Genomic DNA, 18,422 nt, shown 5'->3' with positions numbered 1-18,422 from the left:
AAAGAAAATATTTATTCTGTTACTTCCCTTTGACCACAAAATTTAGTGCGTTTGTATGTTTAGTTGAATCATCTATATATATATATATATATATATATATATATATATATATATATATATATATATATATATATATATATATATATATATATATATATATATATATATATATATATATATATATATATATATATATATATATATATATATATATATATATATATATATATATATATATATATATATATATATATATATATATATATATATATATATATATATATATATATATATATATATATATATATATATATATATATATAAAATTCTCTTTTTGGAGATGCTAGAAAACAAGCTGTAAGCGCGCTCCCTACCACCCCACCCTACATGGTCTGGTGAGCTTTGGTTCACGCTTAATGTTTACAATCATAGAGCCGGGTTTAGTGACGGCTACTAGGGGCAGATAATTTAGTTTGAAACGATTTTAAACTTAGGGAAGGTAACTAAGAGGAGGCTGCTTTCACGAGGGGGGGGGTGTAGGGTAGGGGTTGGGGGAAAGGAGGGTGGGAGTAGTATCGTCCTTAACGACCTACTGATAGTGTTTTAAAGCAAATATTTTCAATGGCAGCATTGGTACTGTCGAATTCACAAATTATGAATTACTGAAAAGTAGAAATAAAGATCGTGTTAATCATTTTTATAAAATTTCTTGCACACGTTTTATTTCTTCTGCGCAAGAATTTTAAATAATATTGTTTGACTCCTTAAATTTTATTCTTCAAATGTCTGTCTATTTTTTTAAAACAATTAAACTTTTCAGAAACAAGTGGTTGACGACCTGAAAACAGATATAGTTCATAGTTATTATCTTACATAAGACTACGAATGACAGGTTTGTTTTAAAAAAATTGTATCAAGTACTTTTACTTTTCTGTGTACCGTTCAACATGTGTGAAACAACTTATTCCAGTTGATTTGTTTCAAAAATTGCAACTTTAATAAAGCTCCGACAATAATACATTGTAAAATCAACTTTGAAAATTGGTTTTAATTATTTTTTTAAATTAAAAATTTATAAATGTATTGATAACCTTTAAAACAATATCTTTTCAACTAGTTAAAAGTCTAATCATTCTGCTTTTCTAAAAAAAAAAATTACACGACTTAATCAAACATTTAACTTAGGCATAAGCCCACCTGAAACAGAAACACAATAAGGATAGAAGATAAAACTTAAAATTAACACTGGAGCTGACTTCAACTTTAGAGAGTCTTTACCAAAACGGAAGCATCATGTTAAATATAATGTTTATTTTAAGCCTACATCAAAGCATTAATCTAATGCAAAACTGAAATTTAACCTAAAATAACCTAACAGCAAAATGTGTGCTCAACTACAACATTAAAACTAATATAAACCCACCCTAAAACAGTTGTAAAACTATTTGCACACTTAACCTGATACTTCCTAAAATATAAACCCAAGACTCCATTTGATTGTAAAGCAACACCTCGCTGTAAAGTTTTAACTCTGAAAGATCTGGCATAAAATTAAGACAACTGCATGTAACAACATTTAAAACTTCTGTAAGTCTGCGGTCCGCCTAAGTCCGTTTTTGGTCACGCGACCCTTGTGATGTCGATAGTTTTCCCGTGAACCCCGAGACAGAGCGTCAGAGACCTGCTTGGGTGTACCTGGTCTAATCCAGGTGTGTTAACACCCTCCACATTGCAGAACTAAAGTTAATGAACTTGTTGTTAACACTAAAAAAAAATAAGAAGAACAAAATGTAATTCTAGTTAATGTTAACAAATCAAAAGAACAAACTTACATTCAAAATAGCTGTTATCATCTCACAACCTTTTCGGTGTAGGGAACACAATGCCGGCAGATGACCAGAACCATCTTTTCTTTAGTTTGAGAAAATATTTAATTGTAGACCCAGACAGATCTATTTAAATCAGCTCTGGTCGAGATATGTAACAAATGTATAGAACGATGATCGAGTGAATATAAATACAATTGTCATAAATGTTCGATTATGTACCTTGTATGACCAATGTTTTAAGCAAAATGTGTTACTAGTTCATTGTGAAACCTAGTAGCAATAATAAACTGTAATAGGTTGTAAGAACTTCAGGATATGGATTTATATTTCTTCATAAGCCTACACTTTCACAACACGTCATCATTGGTTGTAATCCTACACAGCCCCACACACACACACACACCACCACCAACCTTTATAATAATGCTTACCAAAAAAACGTGTGTCTATTTACTTCCCAACAAGTGTAAATTCTGGACTTCGTTACACTTCATACACTGATCCATTTTTACCAACAATTACCCTCACATCGCTTAAAATATCTAGCAGCCTTCATTCATCCCCCAAAAAAATTGTACATGAATATAAAATGTATCATGTCTGCAAACCATCAGATAGAAGAAGAGAGTTACAACTATAATCTAGGTAAACAAACAAAGAAACCACACCCTACACACCTCGAGTTATTTAATGTCACGAGCACTATTTCATTCATGTCCTCATGCATCCACCTCAAGGAGTAATTACACAAGTTAAATTACACAAGTTTAATTACACAAGTTAAATTACACAAGTTAAATTACACAAGTTAAATTACACAAGTTAAATTACACAAGTTTAATTACACAAGTTAAATTATACAAGTTTAATTACACAAGTTAAATTACACACGTTAAATTACACAAGTTAAATTACACAAGTTAAATTACACAAGTTAAATTACACAAGTTAAATTACACAAGTTTAATTACACAAGTTAAATTATACAAGTTTAATTACACAAGTTAAATTACACACGTTAAATTACACAAGTTAAATTACAGAACTTTTAAAATATGTCTACCGTAGGGACAATCACACAACTCCAATTGTACAAACCTTTTAAACTCTACTAAATCTAAATCCCCTCCATCTATGCTACATCTTACACATTCACGCTAAACCTAGATACAACCTCACGTCCTTTGATCACGTCACTTCACATCTGTCCTAAATGTGATCAATATGAAAAGATCCTAGACTTTACACCTAGACCTTACATTTAGACTTTACACATAGACCTTACATTTAAAATTACTTTAAACAAAGACCACGTGGCTAGACCACACACCACACACCGCACATAAGCAACATCAAGAACCGCAGCTAGACCACACACACCACACCACACATAAGCACATCAAGAACCTCATCAACATAACAGACCACATACAACAACTAGAGGACCACACTCAACCTTACATAAGATTTATTTTAGCTTTGCGTACATTTAAACGTTTATTTTACTTTTAATATAGCGTTTCCTTTCATATATTTCCTATCGTAATTAATAAATCAACCTCTTGTTTAGATTAACTTTTTTTTAAATATTTGTGATACGAAATTGTTACATAGATAAATAAATAGATAGATAGAAACTCGAGAAATAAAACAAACTACCAAATGTGCTCTAACGGCCACCAACTATAAATAGCTCCTATGTAACCTCCAACCAATGAAACAACAGAAACTAGTTCAATTAAAATCTCGAGACAACGAATTGTCTGCTTCACCAAGCCTAGACACATGTTCTACTCAGAGATCAAATAGACACATGTTCTACTCAGAGATCAAATAGACACATGTTCTACTCAGAGATCAAATAGACACATGTTCTATTCAGATATCAAATAGACACATGTTCTACTCAGAGATCAAATAGACACATGTTCTACTCAGAGATCAAATAGACACATGTCCTACTCAGAGATCAAATAGACACATGTTCTACTCAGAGATCAAATAGACACATGTCCTACTCAGAGATCAAATAGACACATGTCCTACTCAGAGATCAAATAGACACATGTCCTACTCAGAGATCAAATAGACACATGTTCTACTCAGAGATCAAATAGACACATGTTCTACTCAGAGATCAAATAGACACATGTCCTACTCAGAGATCAATTAGACACATGTTCTACTCAGAGATCAAATAGACACATGTTCTACTCAGAGATCAAATAGACACATGCTCTACTCAGAGATCAAATAGACACATGTTCTACTCAGAGATCAAATAGACACATGCTCTACTCAGAGATCAAATAGACACATGTTCTACTCAGAGATCAAATAGACACATTTTCTACTCAGAGATCAAATAGACACACGTTCTACTCAGAGAACAAATACGAAAGTCTTACAACTCCTACATCCTACACTTAGACTCTATATATTAAATCTATTTAAATGTCGACGTATATTATAAACCTAGATGTTGCATCTACTCTCGCTCTAGACAAATGTGTAGATCACACGGAGACTAAATCTGGACATTTAGACTATAGTTTTATTTACCACTGGACATTTAGACCACCATACTTATTGACTACACTTGAACGCTTAACTTAATAACACAGACCTAACTCCAGCTCTAACGGACAACCAACCATTAGACCTCACGTCTAGACCCGTCACGTGATACGTAGACCTTCACCGAGACCTAGAAAATGAGCAACGGGTGGTATCAGATTAAGTTACATTCAAAATAACATTTTGTTACAAGTTTTTATTTAACTTGATCCCTCGTGCATGATGCCTTTAACTTTTTTTTTTTTTTACTTTATTCATCGTGCGTCAAAACTTGCAACAAAAAATTGAGCACTCAAACCGGACCGATTTTCTCGAAACTTGACACGTAGAACATGAACGGATAACGATTCAGTGTGTCATAAAAATTGAATGTATTAAATGTTTACATTTCTTTTATTAATTAAAGATTCCCATTTAAGGTATCAGTTTTTCCTAGAAATTAAACAGTTCATTTGGTGAGCTATTCGTTTTAGCTTCGCAATTCTATTACAATTTAAAATGTTTTTATTTAATTAATAAAAAAAATTACAAAACTAACTTTTATATGTACACTAACAAAATGAAAACAAAAATTTCTTTTACATATGCAACAGTATTTAAATGACTATAAAGAAAAGTTATTTTGGAAAGAAAAATAACATTAATTAAGTTTAAAAAATTAACTCCTTTTCATTTATTTATATATTTTAAATATGTTATTTATAGACAGTAATCGGTGTACCCAGCTGAATCATCGAAATTGTAATATTTTAAAAATTAAATTGTAACATTTTTTAAATAAAATTGTAATATTTTTATAATCGAATTGAAACATTTTTAAAATCAAATTGTAACATTTTTTTAAATAAAATTGTAACATTTTTATAATCGAATTGAACATTTTTTTTTAAATCAAATTGTAACATTTTTATAATCGAATTGAAAAATTTTTGAAATCAAATTGTAACATTTTTATAATCGAATTGTAACATTTTTAAAATCAAATTGTAACATTTTTATAATCGAATTGCAACATTTTTAAAATCAAATTGTAACATTTTTATAATTGAATTGTAACATTTTTAAAATCAAATTGTAACATTTTTATAATCGAATTGTAACATTTTAAAAATCAAATTGTAACATTTTAAAATCAAATTGTATCATTTTAAAATCAAATGGTAACATTTTAAAAATCAAATCGTCCTGATATGATGAGGTAAGGATATTTTGATGTACAATAGTATGTCCCATAAAAAACACTACCATATTTACGCATGTAATTGTTGTAAACACAATAATTTGTGCTAACACATCAGCTACTGGTTGGCGATGTGGTATATGCTAGAGTGATGGATTTGTTAACTTTACCCATCTGATAGCATACGTAGCTTTCTTAACGACTGGCTTCAATGGCCATTTAAAGTTGTATGAAGTTAACCTCCGACCTTTGACCCGGTGACTCACGGCATTCTGCTGTATCTTGGCCAATGTACCACACTGTCTGAGGTCTGACAGTCCCCCCGACACATCAATACAGACGGTCTTAATCCGCCCCTGGACGAGGAACTGACCCCCATAAGCCGCCGCCGATGTCAGCCAACTAGGGCGGCAGACGTGAGACTGCTGCCGACCGATGGGGCACAATTTGAGCGCGCCAGCTTGCAGTACAAAACGTTTCTTCACCGAATTTATCGATTAGCTTTGGCGATTTGTCTACGATTGTGTCTTATCACAGCAGTACAAAGTGATAAAAAAAACAAGGGGGAATATTTTTCTCGCCGGAAGTATGACTCATGGTCTTATTGAATTACATCCGGGTCGAGGCTATGAGTCACGCTGTTTTCCTGAAACAAATCTCCCAAACTGACAGTCGGCCCCGAGTTCAGCATTCACACACACACACTGCTCATACACACACATACACGTCTACTCAACCGTCCACACACACACACTCACATTCGTCTATTACAACCGTTCACACGCACATCTACACAACCGCCCGCGCGCACACACACACACACACACAAACACACACACATACACAGCTAAAACAACAATTTTAAGAAGAAAAAATATTTTGTACAATCCGGAAACTCTAACAAGATTGAATCAGGTAAAAAACTTGATGAGACCGCTGGTCAAGTCCAACTAGACACTGTGACTGTCATGTTATAAAAGCAGTCACTGTGTGATTGTGGTGTTATAAAAGCAGTCACTGTGTGATTGTGGTGTTATAAAAGCAGTCACTGTGTGATTGTGGTGTTATAAAAGCAGTCACTGTGTGATTGTGGTGTTATAAATGCTGTCAAAACGTAGAGAACCAGTTCAAGACGAGAGAAAACACAAACATGTTGTCCTGTTGGCCAGACTACTCTGGCACACGTTTCTAGAACAATTGTCCCCAGTAACACGGGCATGAGTATCGTCTGGTGTATGGTGTCTATTGTCTGGTGTATGATGCATGGTGTATAGTGTGTGGTGTCTGGTGTCTGGTGTCTGATGTCTGGTGTTTATTGTCACCTATGGTTACCTACAGCAGCATCAAACACGGACGGGTAGTGGAATATATATCATACATATATGTATGTATGTATGTATATATATATATATATATATATATATATATATATATATATATATATATATATATATATATATATATATTCATATATATATATATATATATATATATATATCTGTATATATATAGGCCTGTTATATATATATTATAAATACATATATACATATATATATATACATATATATATAGGCCTATATATATATATATATAGGCCTATATATATAGGCATATATATATATATATATATATATATATATATATATATATATATATATATATATATATATATATATATATATATATATATATATATACATAATGCTGGTCGTATTTTATGAACAAGAAATATACTCTATCTTAGCTTGAAGTTTAAAATCTGCAGAGAAAAAAAAATGGACATATCCCCTGAACTATTTTCCCCAATAAAATGTCTAGAAATCTAAAATACTGTTGGGGAAATCCAGCCCATAAGTAATTCACGGAACATGTCGACGTGTTCGAAGATATTGACGGAAATAGGGGAGGGAGAGGGATTTCGGGAGGGTGGGGTTTTTTATTTCAGAAAATTCTTGAATGACGTAAGACGAAGCGGGAGGCGGAGGGTGGTGGAATCAAGGGAGAAAACTGTATGTAAATCAGGGGGGATAACTTTACTTAAAATTTCTTGGAGTTAGCGGGATGATGTCATTGAAAATATTTGTGAACATAAACAGATCTAAGAACACGGATCTGCAATTACGTCGTAGATCACTGTGACTTTTGCCTCAAGTTCAAGTACACTAAACTAGAGAGCAATGTCACATGTTTAAAAAAAAAAGGAAATTTTGTTTTCTGTCTTAGCTTGTAGTGAAACAAAATGATAAAATCCGACGGGGGGAAGGGGGAGGGGAGGGTTGTTACAAGCAGTGGCGGTACCATGCAGGGTGGTGTAGGGAGGGGAGGGAAGGGGAGATCAGGGAGCCTAAAACTTGTTTAAAGTAATCAGAAATTAAATAATAAAAAGATTTAGTTTTATTTCATACAACTTTGCTCTATTTTGTAAAAACGATTTTTTCTCACTTCAACACCAACACTAATCCACTTGTTATCATTTTTTTAAAATAAATAAAAACCATTAGTGCGGAAAGTTTGACAGACTTGAGTAGACTCACGTGATTGGCGCTCTGGTGTGTCCGCGTCAGATGTGGAGGTGGGTTGGGGTGGTAGGGGAGGGGGGAGGGATATACAGAATCAGGTCAAAAAAATGTCATTACCAAAAAGTTAATCGAATTTTTTATGCGAAAATTTAGTTTAAAAGGTAATTTTAATTTTACTTGTAGAGAATTTCTTTTGACCAGCCATTGATTGTTTCTTGCTGGACTTCAGGACGCCCAGATACGTCACCACAACCGATGTTTAACTTACATGGACCCTTGACAGAATAGTACCGACAAAACGGTCTTGAGAAGAGGTTCCCGAAATAAAAATAATTGTTCGTCCGTCTGAGACTGGGAAAAACTTGACGGAAAAAAAGGACCCCCGATAATAAGGCTCTAAAAATTTTGTTTACAACAAACTAAAATCCACTGGTTGTCCCCTATAGTTGCGGATCCCAAATCGAAATTAAGACAAGCTCATAAACTTTTAAAATGAGTTACGTACATGATGCAATCGTCATTAGTTTCATGTGCGGAAACAGCTGAGTGAATTCGGTATGCCTTAATGAACTGTGTTAATTTAGTCATGAGCCTTGTATGCCTTAATGAACTGTATTAATTTATTCATGAGCCTTTTGACTTATGTTGTGTGCCTTAATGAACTGTGTTAATTTATTCATGAGCCTTGTGACTGTTGTATGCCTTAATGAACTGTGTTAATTTATTCATGAGCCTTGTGACTATGGCGTGCCTTAATGAACTGTGTTAATTTATTCATGAGCCTTGTATGCCTTGATAAACTGTGTTAATTTATTCATGAGCCTTGTGACTATGGCGTGCCTTAATGAACTGTGTTAATTTATCCATGAGCCTTTTGACTTATGTTGTGTGCTTTAATGAACTGTGTTAATTTATTCATGAGCCTTGTATGCCTTGATGAACTGTGTTAATTTAATCATGAGCCTTGTGACTATGGCGTGCCTTAATGAATTGTGTTAATTTATTCATGAGCCTTGTATGCCTTAATGAACTGTTTTAATTTATTCATGAGCCTTGTGACTATGGCGTGCCTTAATGAATTGTGTTAATTTATTCATGAGCCTTGTGACTATGGCGTGCCTTAATGAACTGTGTTAATTTATCCATGAGCCTTTTGACTTATGTTGTGTGCCTTAATGAACTGTGTTAATTTATTCATGAGCCTTGTATGCCTTAATGAACTGTGTTAATTTATCCATGAGCCTTGTGACTGTTGTGTGCCTTAATGAACTGTTTTAATTTATTCATGAACCTTGTGACTATGGCGTGCCTTAATGAATTGTGTTAATTTATTCATGAGCCTTGTGACTATGGCGTGCCTTAATGAACTGTGTTAATTTATCCATGAGCCTTTTGACTTATGTTGTGTGCCTTAATGAACTGTGTTAATTTATTCATGAGCCTTGTATGCCTTAATGAACTGTGTTAATTTATCCATGAGCCTTGTATGCCTTAATGAACTGTGTTAATTTATTCATGAGCCTTTTGACTTATGTTGTGTGCCTTAATGAACTGTGTTAATTTATTCATGAGCCTTGTGACTATGGCGTGCCTTAATGAACTGTGTTAATTTATTCATGAGCCTTGTATGCCTTGATGAACTGTGTTAATTTAATCATGAGCCTTTTGACTTATGTTGTGTGCCTTAATGAACTGTGTTAATTTATTCATGAGCCTTGTATGCCTTAATGAACTGTGTTAATTTATTCATGAGCCTTGTGACTATGGCGTGCCTTAATGAATTGTGTTAATTTATTCATGAGCCTTTTGACTTATGTTGTGTGCCTTAATGAACTGTGTTAATTTATTCATGAGCCTTGTGACTATGGCGTGCCTTAATGAACTGTGTTAATTTATTCATGAGCCTTGTATGCCTTGATGAACTGTGTTAATTTAATCATGAGCCTTTTGACTTATGTTGTGTGCCTTAATGAACTGTGTTAATTTATTCATGAGCCTTGTATGCCTTAATGAACTGTGTTAATTTATTCATGAGCCTTGTGACTATGGCGTGCCTTAATGAACTGTGTTAATTTATTGACTGGGTCCATGTTGTCGCGAAACGTTTGAGGGGGGCTCTTATGTCGGAGCCCGGATTTATAAGGTATTTTTGTCAAAGGCGGATTTGATGGTGTCGATTGGACGGATCAATTTTGATGGGACTGTAGGGTAGCGGCAGGACATTTTTCCCAAATCACAATATTCCAATTTTTATCTTTCCCACACTTTGTTTTTACAAATAATGCCAGAATCACTGAAAATCTGTGTGTAAAAATATTAGTTTAAAACATTTACAATAAAAATATTTTGTATTGTGCTAAAGATTTAAAAAGAAAGAAAAAAGAAAGAAAGAAAATATATATTAAAATAAATGACAGAAGAAGAAAATAAAATGGGTTTTTTAAAAAAAAGATAACAATGCAGTTCTTTTAAAAATAAGTGTACAGTGAAGCTTGCTTATAACATTTTAAGTATGTGTTTTCAGTACGGTCTTTATGTAACGACCCACGCTCTTGATAGTTATTTTAATAATGGTGCATTATTATTTATTTTAAAAAAAGAAGGTCAATTTTGTTTCTGCTTTTTATTGGGTTTTTTTTTTTTTTTTTTGCTTTTTCGTATGTAAAGTATAGAGGAAGTATTGTAATCGTGCAAAAATTCGACCTTTTACATCTCCCTGTGTCGGAAAACTTAGTTTTACAATTTTGTCCGTATGTTTGTGTATATGTGTGTGTCTGTGTTGTTGTGTGTGTCTGTTAACACGATAACTTGAGTACCGTTACAGCTAAGTTGATGAAATTTCATATATAAGAATTATATATAGAAATTATCAACTTGTCATCAATTTCCGGTAGCCGGAAGTGGTACTTATTCTACTTTTGGTTTTTCAAGAGCCTTGAGTACGTTTTCGGATAGATAAATCGAAATTTCTGATAAAAGTAAAAGATCGGATTCTCTTTTATTTAATTTTTTTTCTGCTCTTTAAAGTTTTTTTTAATTGTTCAGCATTATCATATATTTAAAGAAAATGTTTTTATTTTCTTCTTTTTTGTGCATATACTTATAAAAGCCTTGTTATTGAAGTTTTTTTACATATATTGTGTAATGGCACTATAAAAAGTGCAGTTCAAATTGATTAGTTTAATTAATTTTAAAAATTCATAAAATAGTTATTTATGTCAAATTGTATCACAATGCATCATCATGAAACACATTGGTTTGGTAGTAATGGTTTAAATAGTAGGTCATTGGAGTGGTTATATAACAGAAGGTCATTGGACTGGTTATGTAACATAAGGTCATTGGACTGGTTATGTAACATAAGGTCATTGGACTGGTTATGTAACAGAAAGTCATTGGACTGGTTATGTAACAGAAAGTCATTGGACTGGTTATGTAACAGAAAGTCATTGGACTGGTTATGTAACAGAAAGTCATTGGACTGGTTATGTAACAGAAAGTCATTGGACTGGTTATGTAACAGCAGGTCATGACGCTGGTGGTGTAAGAGAAGGTCATTGAGCTGGTGGTGTAACAGAAGGTCATTGGACTGGTTATGTAACAGAAGGTCATTGGACTGGTTATGTAACAGAAAGTCATTGGACTGGTTATGTAACAGAAAGTCATTGGACTGGTTATGTAACAGAAAGTCATTGGACTGGTTATGTAACAGAAAGTCATTGGACTGGTTATGTAACAGAAAGTCATTGGACTGGTTATGTAACAGCAGGTCATGACGCTGGTGGTGTAAGAGAAGGTCATTGAGCTGGTGGTGTAAGAGAAGGTCATTGGACTGGTTATGTAACAGAAGGTCATTGAGCTGGTGGTGTAAGAGAAGGTCACTGGACTGGCCAGGGGAGGCAATGATTGACACCATGTAGAAGAGACCAGTCCGCCCCTGGCTAGAGATGACTCACCACACATATCTTTTCCTGGGCAGTTGGATCAATACTCACACACACACACACGTAGATACTCACACACCGAGGTCAGTGCACACATATACATACGTAGATGATCACACAAACACACACACTTAAAAATTATTTACACACAGACACGTGAATGCAAGCACTCACACGTAGCATCCAACCGACGGACACGTTCTCCTGAATATTTAACTTTAAAAATACACAAAACTTATGTAACATTGTATATTTCAAAGTCTAATATTTTTGCATTATTATGAAATTTAATAACTAGATATTATTTTTTTCCTTAGAACAAAAACTCGATTTTAGCATTGTGCAGGTCTGCCCGCGTGGCTGAAACAAATATTTCTTTCCTTTACAGGTGTTTTTTTTTCTTTTGATGTAAATTGTGAAGCTGGTGGTTGGGATGAGGGAGGGTGGTGGATAGTAAGACGAGAGGAGGGAGGGTGGTGGATAGAAAGATGGGAGGAGGGGGAGGGTGGATAGAAAGATGGGAGGAAGGAGGGTGGTGGATAGAAAGATGGGAGGAGGGAGGGTGGTGGATAGAAGGATGGGAGGAGGGTGGTGGATAGTAGGATGGGAGGAGGGAGGGTGGTGGATAGAAAGATGGGAGGAGGGAGAGTGGTGGATAGAAAGATGGGAGGAGGGTGGTGGATAGTAGGATGGGAGGAGGGTGGTGGATATTAAGATGGGAGGAGGGTGGTGGATAGTAAGATGGGAGGAGGGTGGTGGATAGTAAGATGGGAGGAGGGAGGATGGTGGATAGTAAGATGGGAGGAGGGAGGGTGGTGGATAGAAAGATGGGAGGAGGGTGGTGGATAGTAGGATGGGAGGAGGGTGGTGGATAATAAGATGGGAGGAGGGAGGGTGGTGGATAGAAAGATGGGAGGAGGGTGGTGGATAGTAGGATGGGAGGAGGGTGGTGGATAGTAGGATGGGAGGAGGGTGGTGGATAGTAAGATGGGAAGAGGGTGGTGGATATTAAGATGGGAGGAGGGTGGTGGATAGTAGGATGGGAGGAGGGAGGGTGGTGGATAGTAAGATGGGAGGAGGGTGGTGGATAGAAAGATGGGAGGAGGGAAGGTGGTGGATAGAAAGATGGGAGGAGGGTGGTGGATAGAAAGATGGGAGGAGGGTGGTGGATAGTAAGATGGGAGGAGGGAGAGTGGTGGATAGAAAGATGGGAGGAGAGTGGTGGATAGTAAGATGGGAGGAGGGAGAGTGGTGGATAGAAAGATGGGAGGAGGGTGGTGGATAGAAAGATGGGAGGAGGGAGGGTGATGGATAGAAAGATGGGAGGAGGAAGAGTGGTGGATAGAAAGATGGGAGGAGGGTGGTGGATAGAAAGATGGGAGGAGGGAGAGTGGTGGATAGTAAGATGGGAGGAGGGTGGTGGATAGAAAGATGGGAGGAGGGGGAGGGTGGATATTAAGATGGGAGGAGGGAAGGTGGTAGATATTAAGATGGGAGGAGGGTGGTGGATAGAAAGATGGGAGGAGGGTGGTGGATAGAAAGATGGGAGGAGGAGGGTGGTGGATAGAAAGATGGGAGGAGGGAGGGTGGTGGATAGAAAGATGGGAGGAGGGAGGGTGGTGGATAGAAAGATTGGAGGAGGGTGGTGGATAGAAAGATGGGAGGAAGGTGGTGGATAGTAAGATGGGAGGAGGGTGGTGGATAGAAATATGGGAGGAGGGTGGTGGATAGAAAGATGGGAGGAGAAGGGTGGATAGTAAGATGGGAGGAGGGTGGTGGATAGAAAGATGAGAGGAGGGAGAGTGGTGGATAGGAAATACTGGAGAAAGAATAAAAGTATAAAGGGATGGATAGAAAGATGGATGTATCGAAAGTGTGATGAGATATTTCTGAATAAAGGCATAAAGGATATTTGTGTCAAAGAATATTAAGAGAAGGAGAGTGTGTGTGTGTTTGTGTGTGTGCGGATGTGTGTGCGAGAGGGAGAGATACATAGAGGCCAAGAGAGGGAGAGGGATAAGCATCACATTTTAAGTATAGATAGAATGCTGACATGAAATAAAAAGAGCGAGATAGTTAGCGGTGGGGGCCGGGATGCGGGTTGGGATAGAGGTCATGATAGTTAGGGGTGGGGGTCAGATCGAAGGGCGCGCAGATTTGTAGAGAAACCGTTGACCTTTCAACTTGCTCGGCAATCTCAGCTCAAGAATTAGGAATCAATTAATTTCTTGCATTTAGAAGATCCTGCTTCCCCCTACCATCCTCCCCTTTCCCACCCCCACCCTCTCCCCCACCCCCTCCCCCACCCCCTATCTAACCGCTACATATCCCCCAACTTCCCTGCCTGAACCAGCCCAGCCAATCAATGATTTGTACTTGTACGAATGGGTATCGCATCTTGACACAGTTCCTAAATTAGTAGTGCGCGCTCTAGTCATTAATGGCAGTGTGATCTATCTTTAGTTTCAAGTCTCAGAATTTAGACACTATTGTGTTCTACGATTGCTACTCTCAGTACGTACGTAGTTTAATCGACCTAAATAGAAAATTATTGTCGTACAACAAAGTTTGGTACTGTGTAAACAACACAAGGACAATTATTGTAAATACGATAGAGTTATATTTTAAGATTATATCATTGAATGTACGTTTAGGTCATGTTTACGATTATATCAGTGAATGTATGTTTAGATTAGTTTAAGACATTGTCATGTTATGTATGTTTAGGTTATACTTAAGACTATGTCATGTGTTATGTATGTTTAGGTTATGTTTAATGTATATTTAGGTTCGGTGAAACCCTAGACATAAAAACGACATACGTGTGTTACACTTTGAAACCCCGCCCTAACCCTAACCGAAACTAATTATGTTATATTAGAATTCTGGTTTCACATTACCAAATAAGAACAATTTTTCAAATGAATTTTTGTTTACATTTTTTGCAATATCGCTATATCAAGAGATATTTTAAAATAACTGCAATTATTTAAAAAACCCTAAATAAAATTTAGTCATTAAAAACTGGATTAATACACACAATAAATGGACTAAGACACAATTAATAAACCAACACACGCAAGTTATAGACTAACATACAAAATTAATATGCCAACACACACAATTAATCGGCTCTCCCTCAAATGGAATTTCCTGCTGATAAAACTGTTTTGTTTTTTTCTAGAACAAATCTGAAGGAATTGAGGTCAGCCGCCCACGACCCAGCTTTCTGCGACTGACCGGAAAATCAGCTCGCACTAATCTAATCATTGTAGGTCAGATCTCCACAACTCCCACACGCCCCACACAGTAGGCCCCACACGCCCCACATAGTAGCCCGCGGGATCTTTTGCCATCTCAGATACCCAGATCCAGATAGATTACTAAAACAATACAAATACTCACTGTTTATATTTTATATAGACCTATATATATATATATATATATATATATATATATATATATATATATATATATATATATATATATATATAAAGATCTTTTTTTTTATTTTCAAGCCTATTGTTTCCCACCTAGTAAAAAAATTGTCATGTTAAAATATTTATAAAATCCGAATATATTTAGGCTCTACTGCCCAGAAACCAAATTTTGTATTATCTGAAATGATGACTCGGCATTTTTTTAAGATTCGGCTGAAATTCGCATTAACATGTCAAATAACCTATATATATATATTTAAACGCACTTAAGAATATAGAAGCTTCCACGAAATGATAAAATCACAAAAATGACAAGCATATTTTCCCTGCAAACTCCTAATTTTTTAAAAAATAATATTTTTTTAACATTATTTTTATTCAACCTAACTAAATTATACTTGGGTTGAACATATTACTCCAATGGGTATTATTATTAATGGTAAGGACATTAGAGTGGTGTTTTATATATTAATTTTTATCTTTCTAAACTTTTAAAAACTTCATAAATAGAGACTTGCAATAATATGCGATTGTTGTTATTTCTTGGATACATTTTCGTGTAACTAAATCAAATAGCATAATTAAAGAACATGTGCACCAAAATGAACACACCGAATGTATCTCTAAAAGCAAAAAAAATTCATAAAAAACGTTTTAATAACAAGCTTTTATGTAATGATGCACTAAAAAGTAGAAAATAAATTATAGACTACTATTTAAATAACTATAAAGAAAAGCGTGGGTCACTTTAGTATCTATTGGATACCTTTACTAATGTTAAGGAAGACACCCACGCTTTTCTTTATAGTTATTTAAATAGTAGTCTATAATTTATTTTCTACTTTTTAGTGCATCATTACATAAAAGCTTGTTATTAAAACGTTTTTTATGAATTTTTTTTTCAGTACTTTACATGTTTTATCTACAATAGAGTTACATGACTAAAAACCATTGCGCGCCTACTGAATATCACGTTCAGTAGGCGCGCAATGGTTTTTGAACGCAGCCATTACGTGGTCTTGATGGCGCAGCTATTGATGACGCGTGTGGTGTGGTTGTCTAGACATGCCTACTAATTCGGTCCAAATTTTAATTAATTCATAAAAAATCAATTAGGCATCCAATTAAGTCAAATTTAGTTTCAGATTGCATTGTCTTCATGTCTTGACCCACGTGCCAAATGTGAATCGTATCGGTCAAGTAAAACTGTCCGAATTTTCACTCCTGCGTTTCCGTCTAGACTGACGACTGACGACAGACAGAATGACGAGGAAGTGAGTTAAATAAAAGCTTGTAAAAATTCATAAAAAACGTTTTAATAACAAGCTTTTATGTAATGATGCACTAAAAAGTAGAAAATAAATTATAGACTACTATTTAAATAACTATAACGAAAAGCGTGGGTCACTTTAGTATCTATTGGATACCTTTACTAATGTTAAGGAAGACACCCACGCTTTTCTTTATAGTTATTTAAATAGTAGTCTATAATTTATTTTCTACTTTTTAGTGCATCATTACATAAAAGCTTGTTATTAAAACGTTTTTTATGAATTTTTTTTCAGTACTTTACATGTTTTATTTACAATAGAGTTGCATGACTAAAAACCATTGCGCGCCTACTGAACATCACGTTCAGTAGGCGCGCAATGGTTTTTGAACGCAGCCATTGAAGCTATTGAAGGTGATGACGCGTGTGGTGTGGTTGGCTAGACATGCCTACTAATTCGGTCCAAATTTTAATTAATTCATAAAAAATTAATTAGGCATCCAATTAAGTCAAATTTAGTTTCAGATTGCATTGTCTTCATGTCTTGACCCACGTGCTAACTTTGAATCGTATCGGTCAAGTAGAACTGTCCGAATTTTCACTTCTGTGTTTCCGTCTAGACTGACGACTGACGACTGACGACTGACGACAGAGGAAGTGAGTTAAATAAAAGCTTGTAAAAACAGTAGGCCCTACATCTACTTCATTTGGCGATTCTTAATGGACACAAACGGAATAGTCTCGAAAGGACCATTAAATATTTAAAAAATCAGGTACCATGTTATTCAAATAGATATTGTTATAAAAACGTGACAGTTTGATTTTTGTCGTGCTTTATAGATGATTTTACGTATTTCATCTTTTTTGTAATTTCGGCAAATAGACTTTTTTTTTAAGTGAAAAAAAGGTTGGTTTGTTTTATCCTCATCTTTACATGGTAAATAAAGACATCCTGCTGTTTGATAGGCTAGCATAAATTAAAAGGAAATGCCGCACATTTAATATTTTAATAATATTTATATTAAAAGTAGCAGACGCGATACTTCAAAAACATGTTGATCCGGAAGTTTATATATTTATGCAAAAAATATAAAAATATGAGCAAATTGAACATGGGAAATGTTTACTGAAACAACTTCTTTATAATAATATTCTTAATATCTAGATCTAGGCTTATATTTCTGATGGGGTTTTTTTCGAGCAAGTGTTTGTTGTGGTTTTTTTACGGCTTGTGTGAAGAAAAAACTGACAAGAACACGATTTTTATCCATGTCATCACGAATGAAGAGAGATCTTTCGTCAAACTCGTAACGGTTCATTAATTATAATTTTTTTTAGAATAAATTAAGCATCTAATTATTTCAAACATTTTGTAATGGGTTTCTTCTTTAATTCGGTGTTATATTAAATACGTCTTTTAATCTCCAGTGAATGTGACGTTCACGTGATTCATCAAGCTCTCAGCCTGTAATAATAATTTTTAAAAAAACCTGACATTAATTTTTAGCGCAATTTCCATTCTGGAGAATTGCGTTTATTAACCCGTCATTTCTGGATGATGGATGGATGGATGGATGAATGTGTGTCCGCAGCTTTAAGTCGTATCTCCTCCTCAACGAAGCAATATCGATGACTAGTTCCAAAAGCAATTATGTTAAGCAAG

This window comes from Physella acuta, unplaced genomic scaffold (assembly GCF_028476545.2).
Source record: "Physella acuta isolate Inbredline_101_S28 unplaced genomic scaffold, ASM2847654v3 ptg000470l, whole genome shotgun sequence".
Classification (NCBI taxonomy): Eukaryota; Metazoa; Mollusca; class Gastropoda; family Physidae; genus Physella; species Physella acuta.
This window is presented reverse-complemented; position numbering follows the sequence as displayed.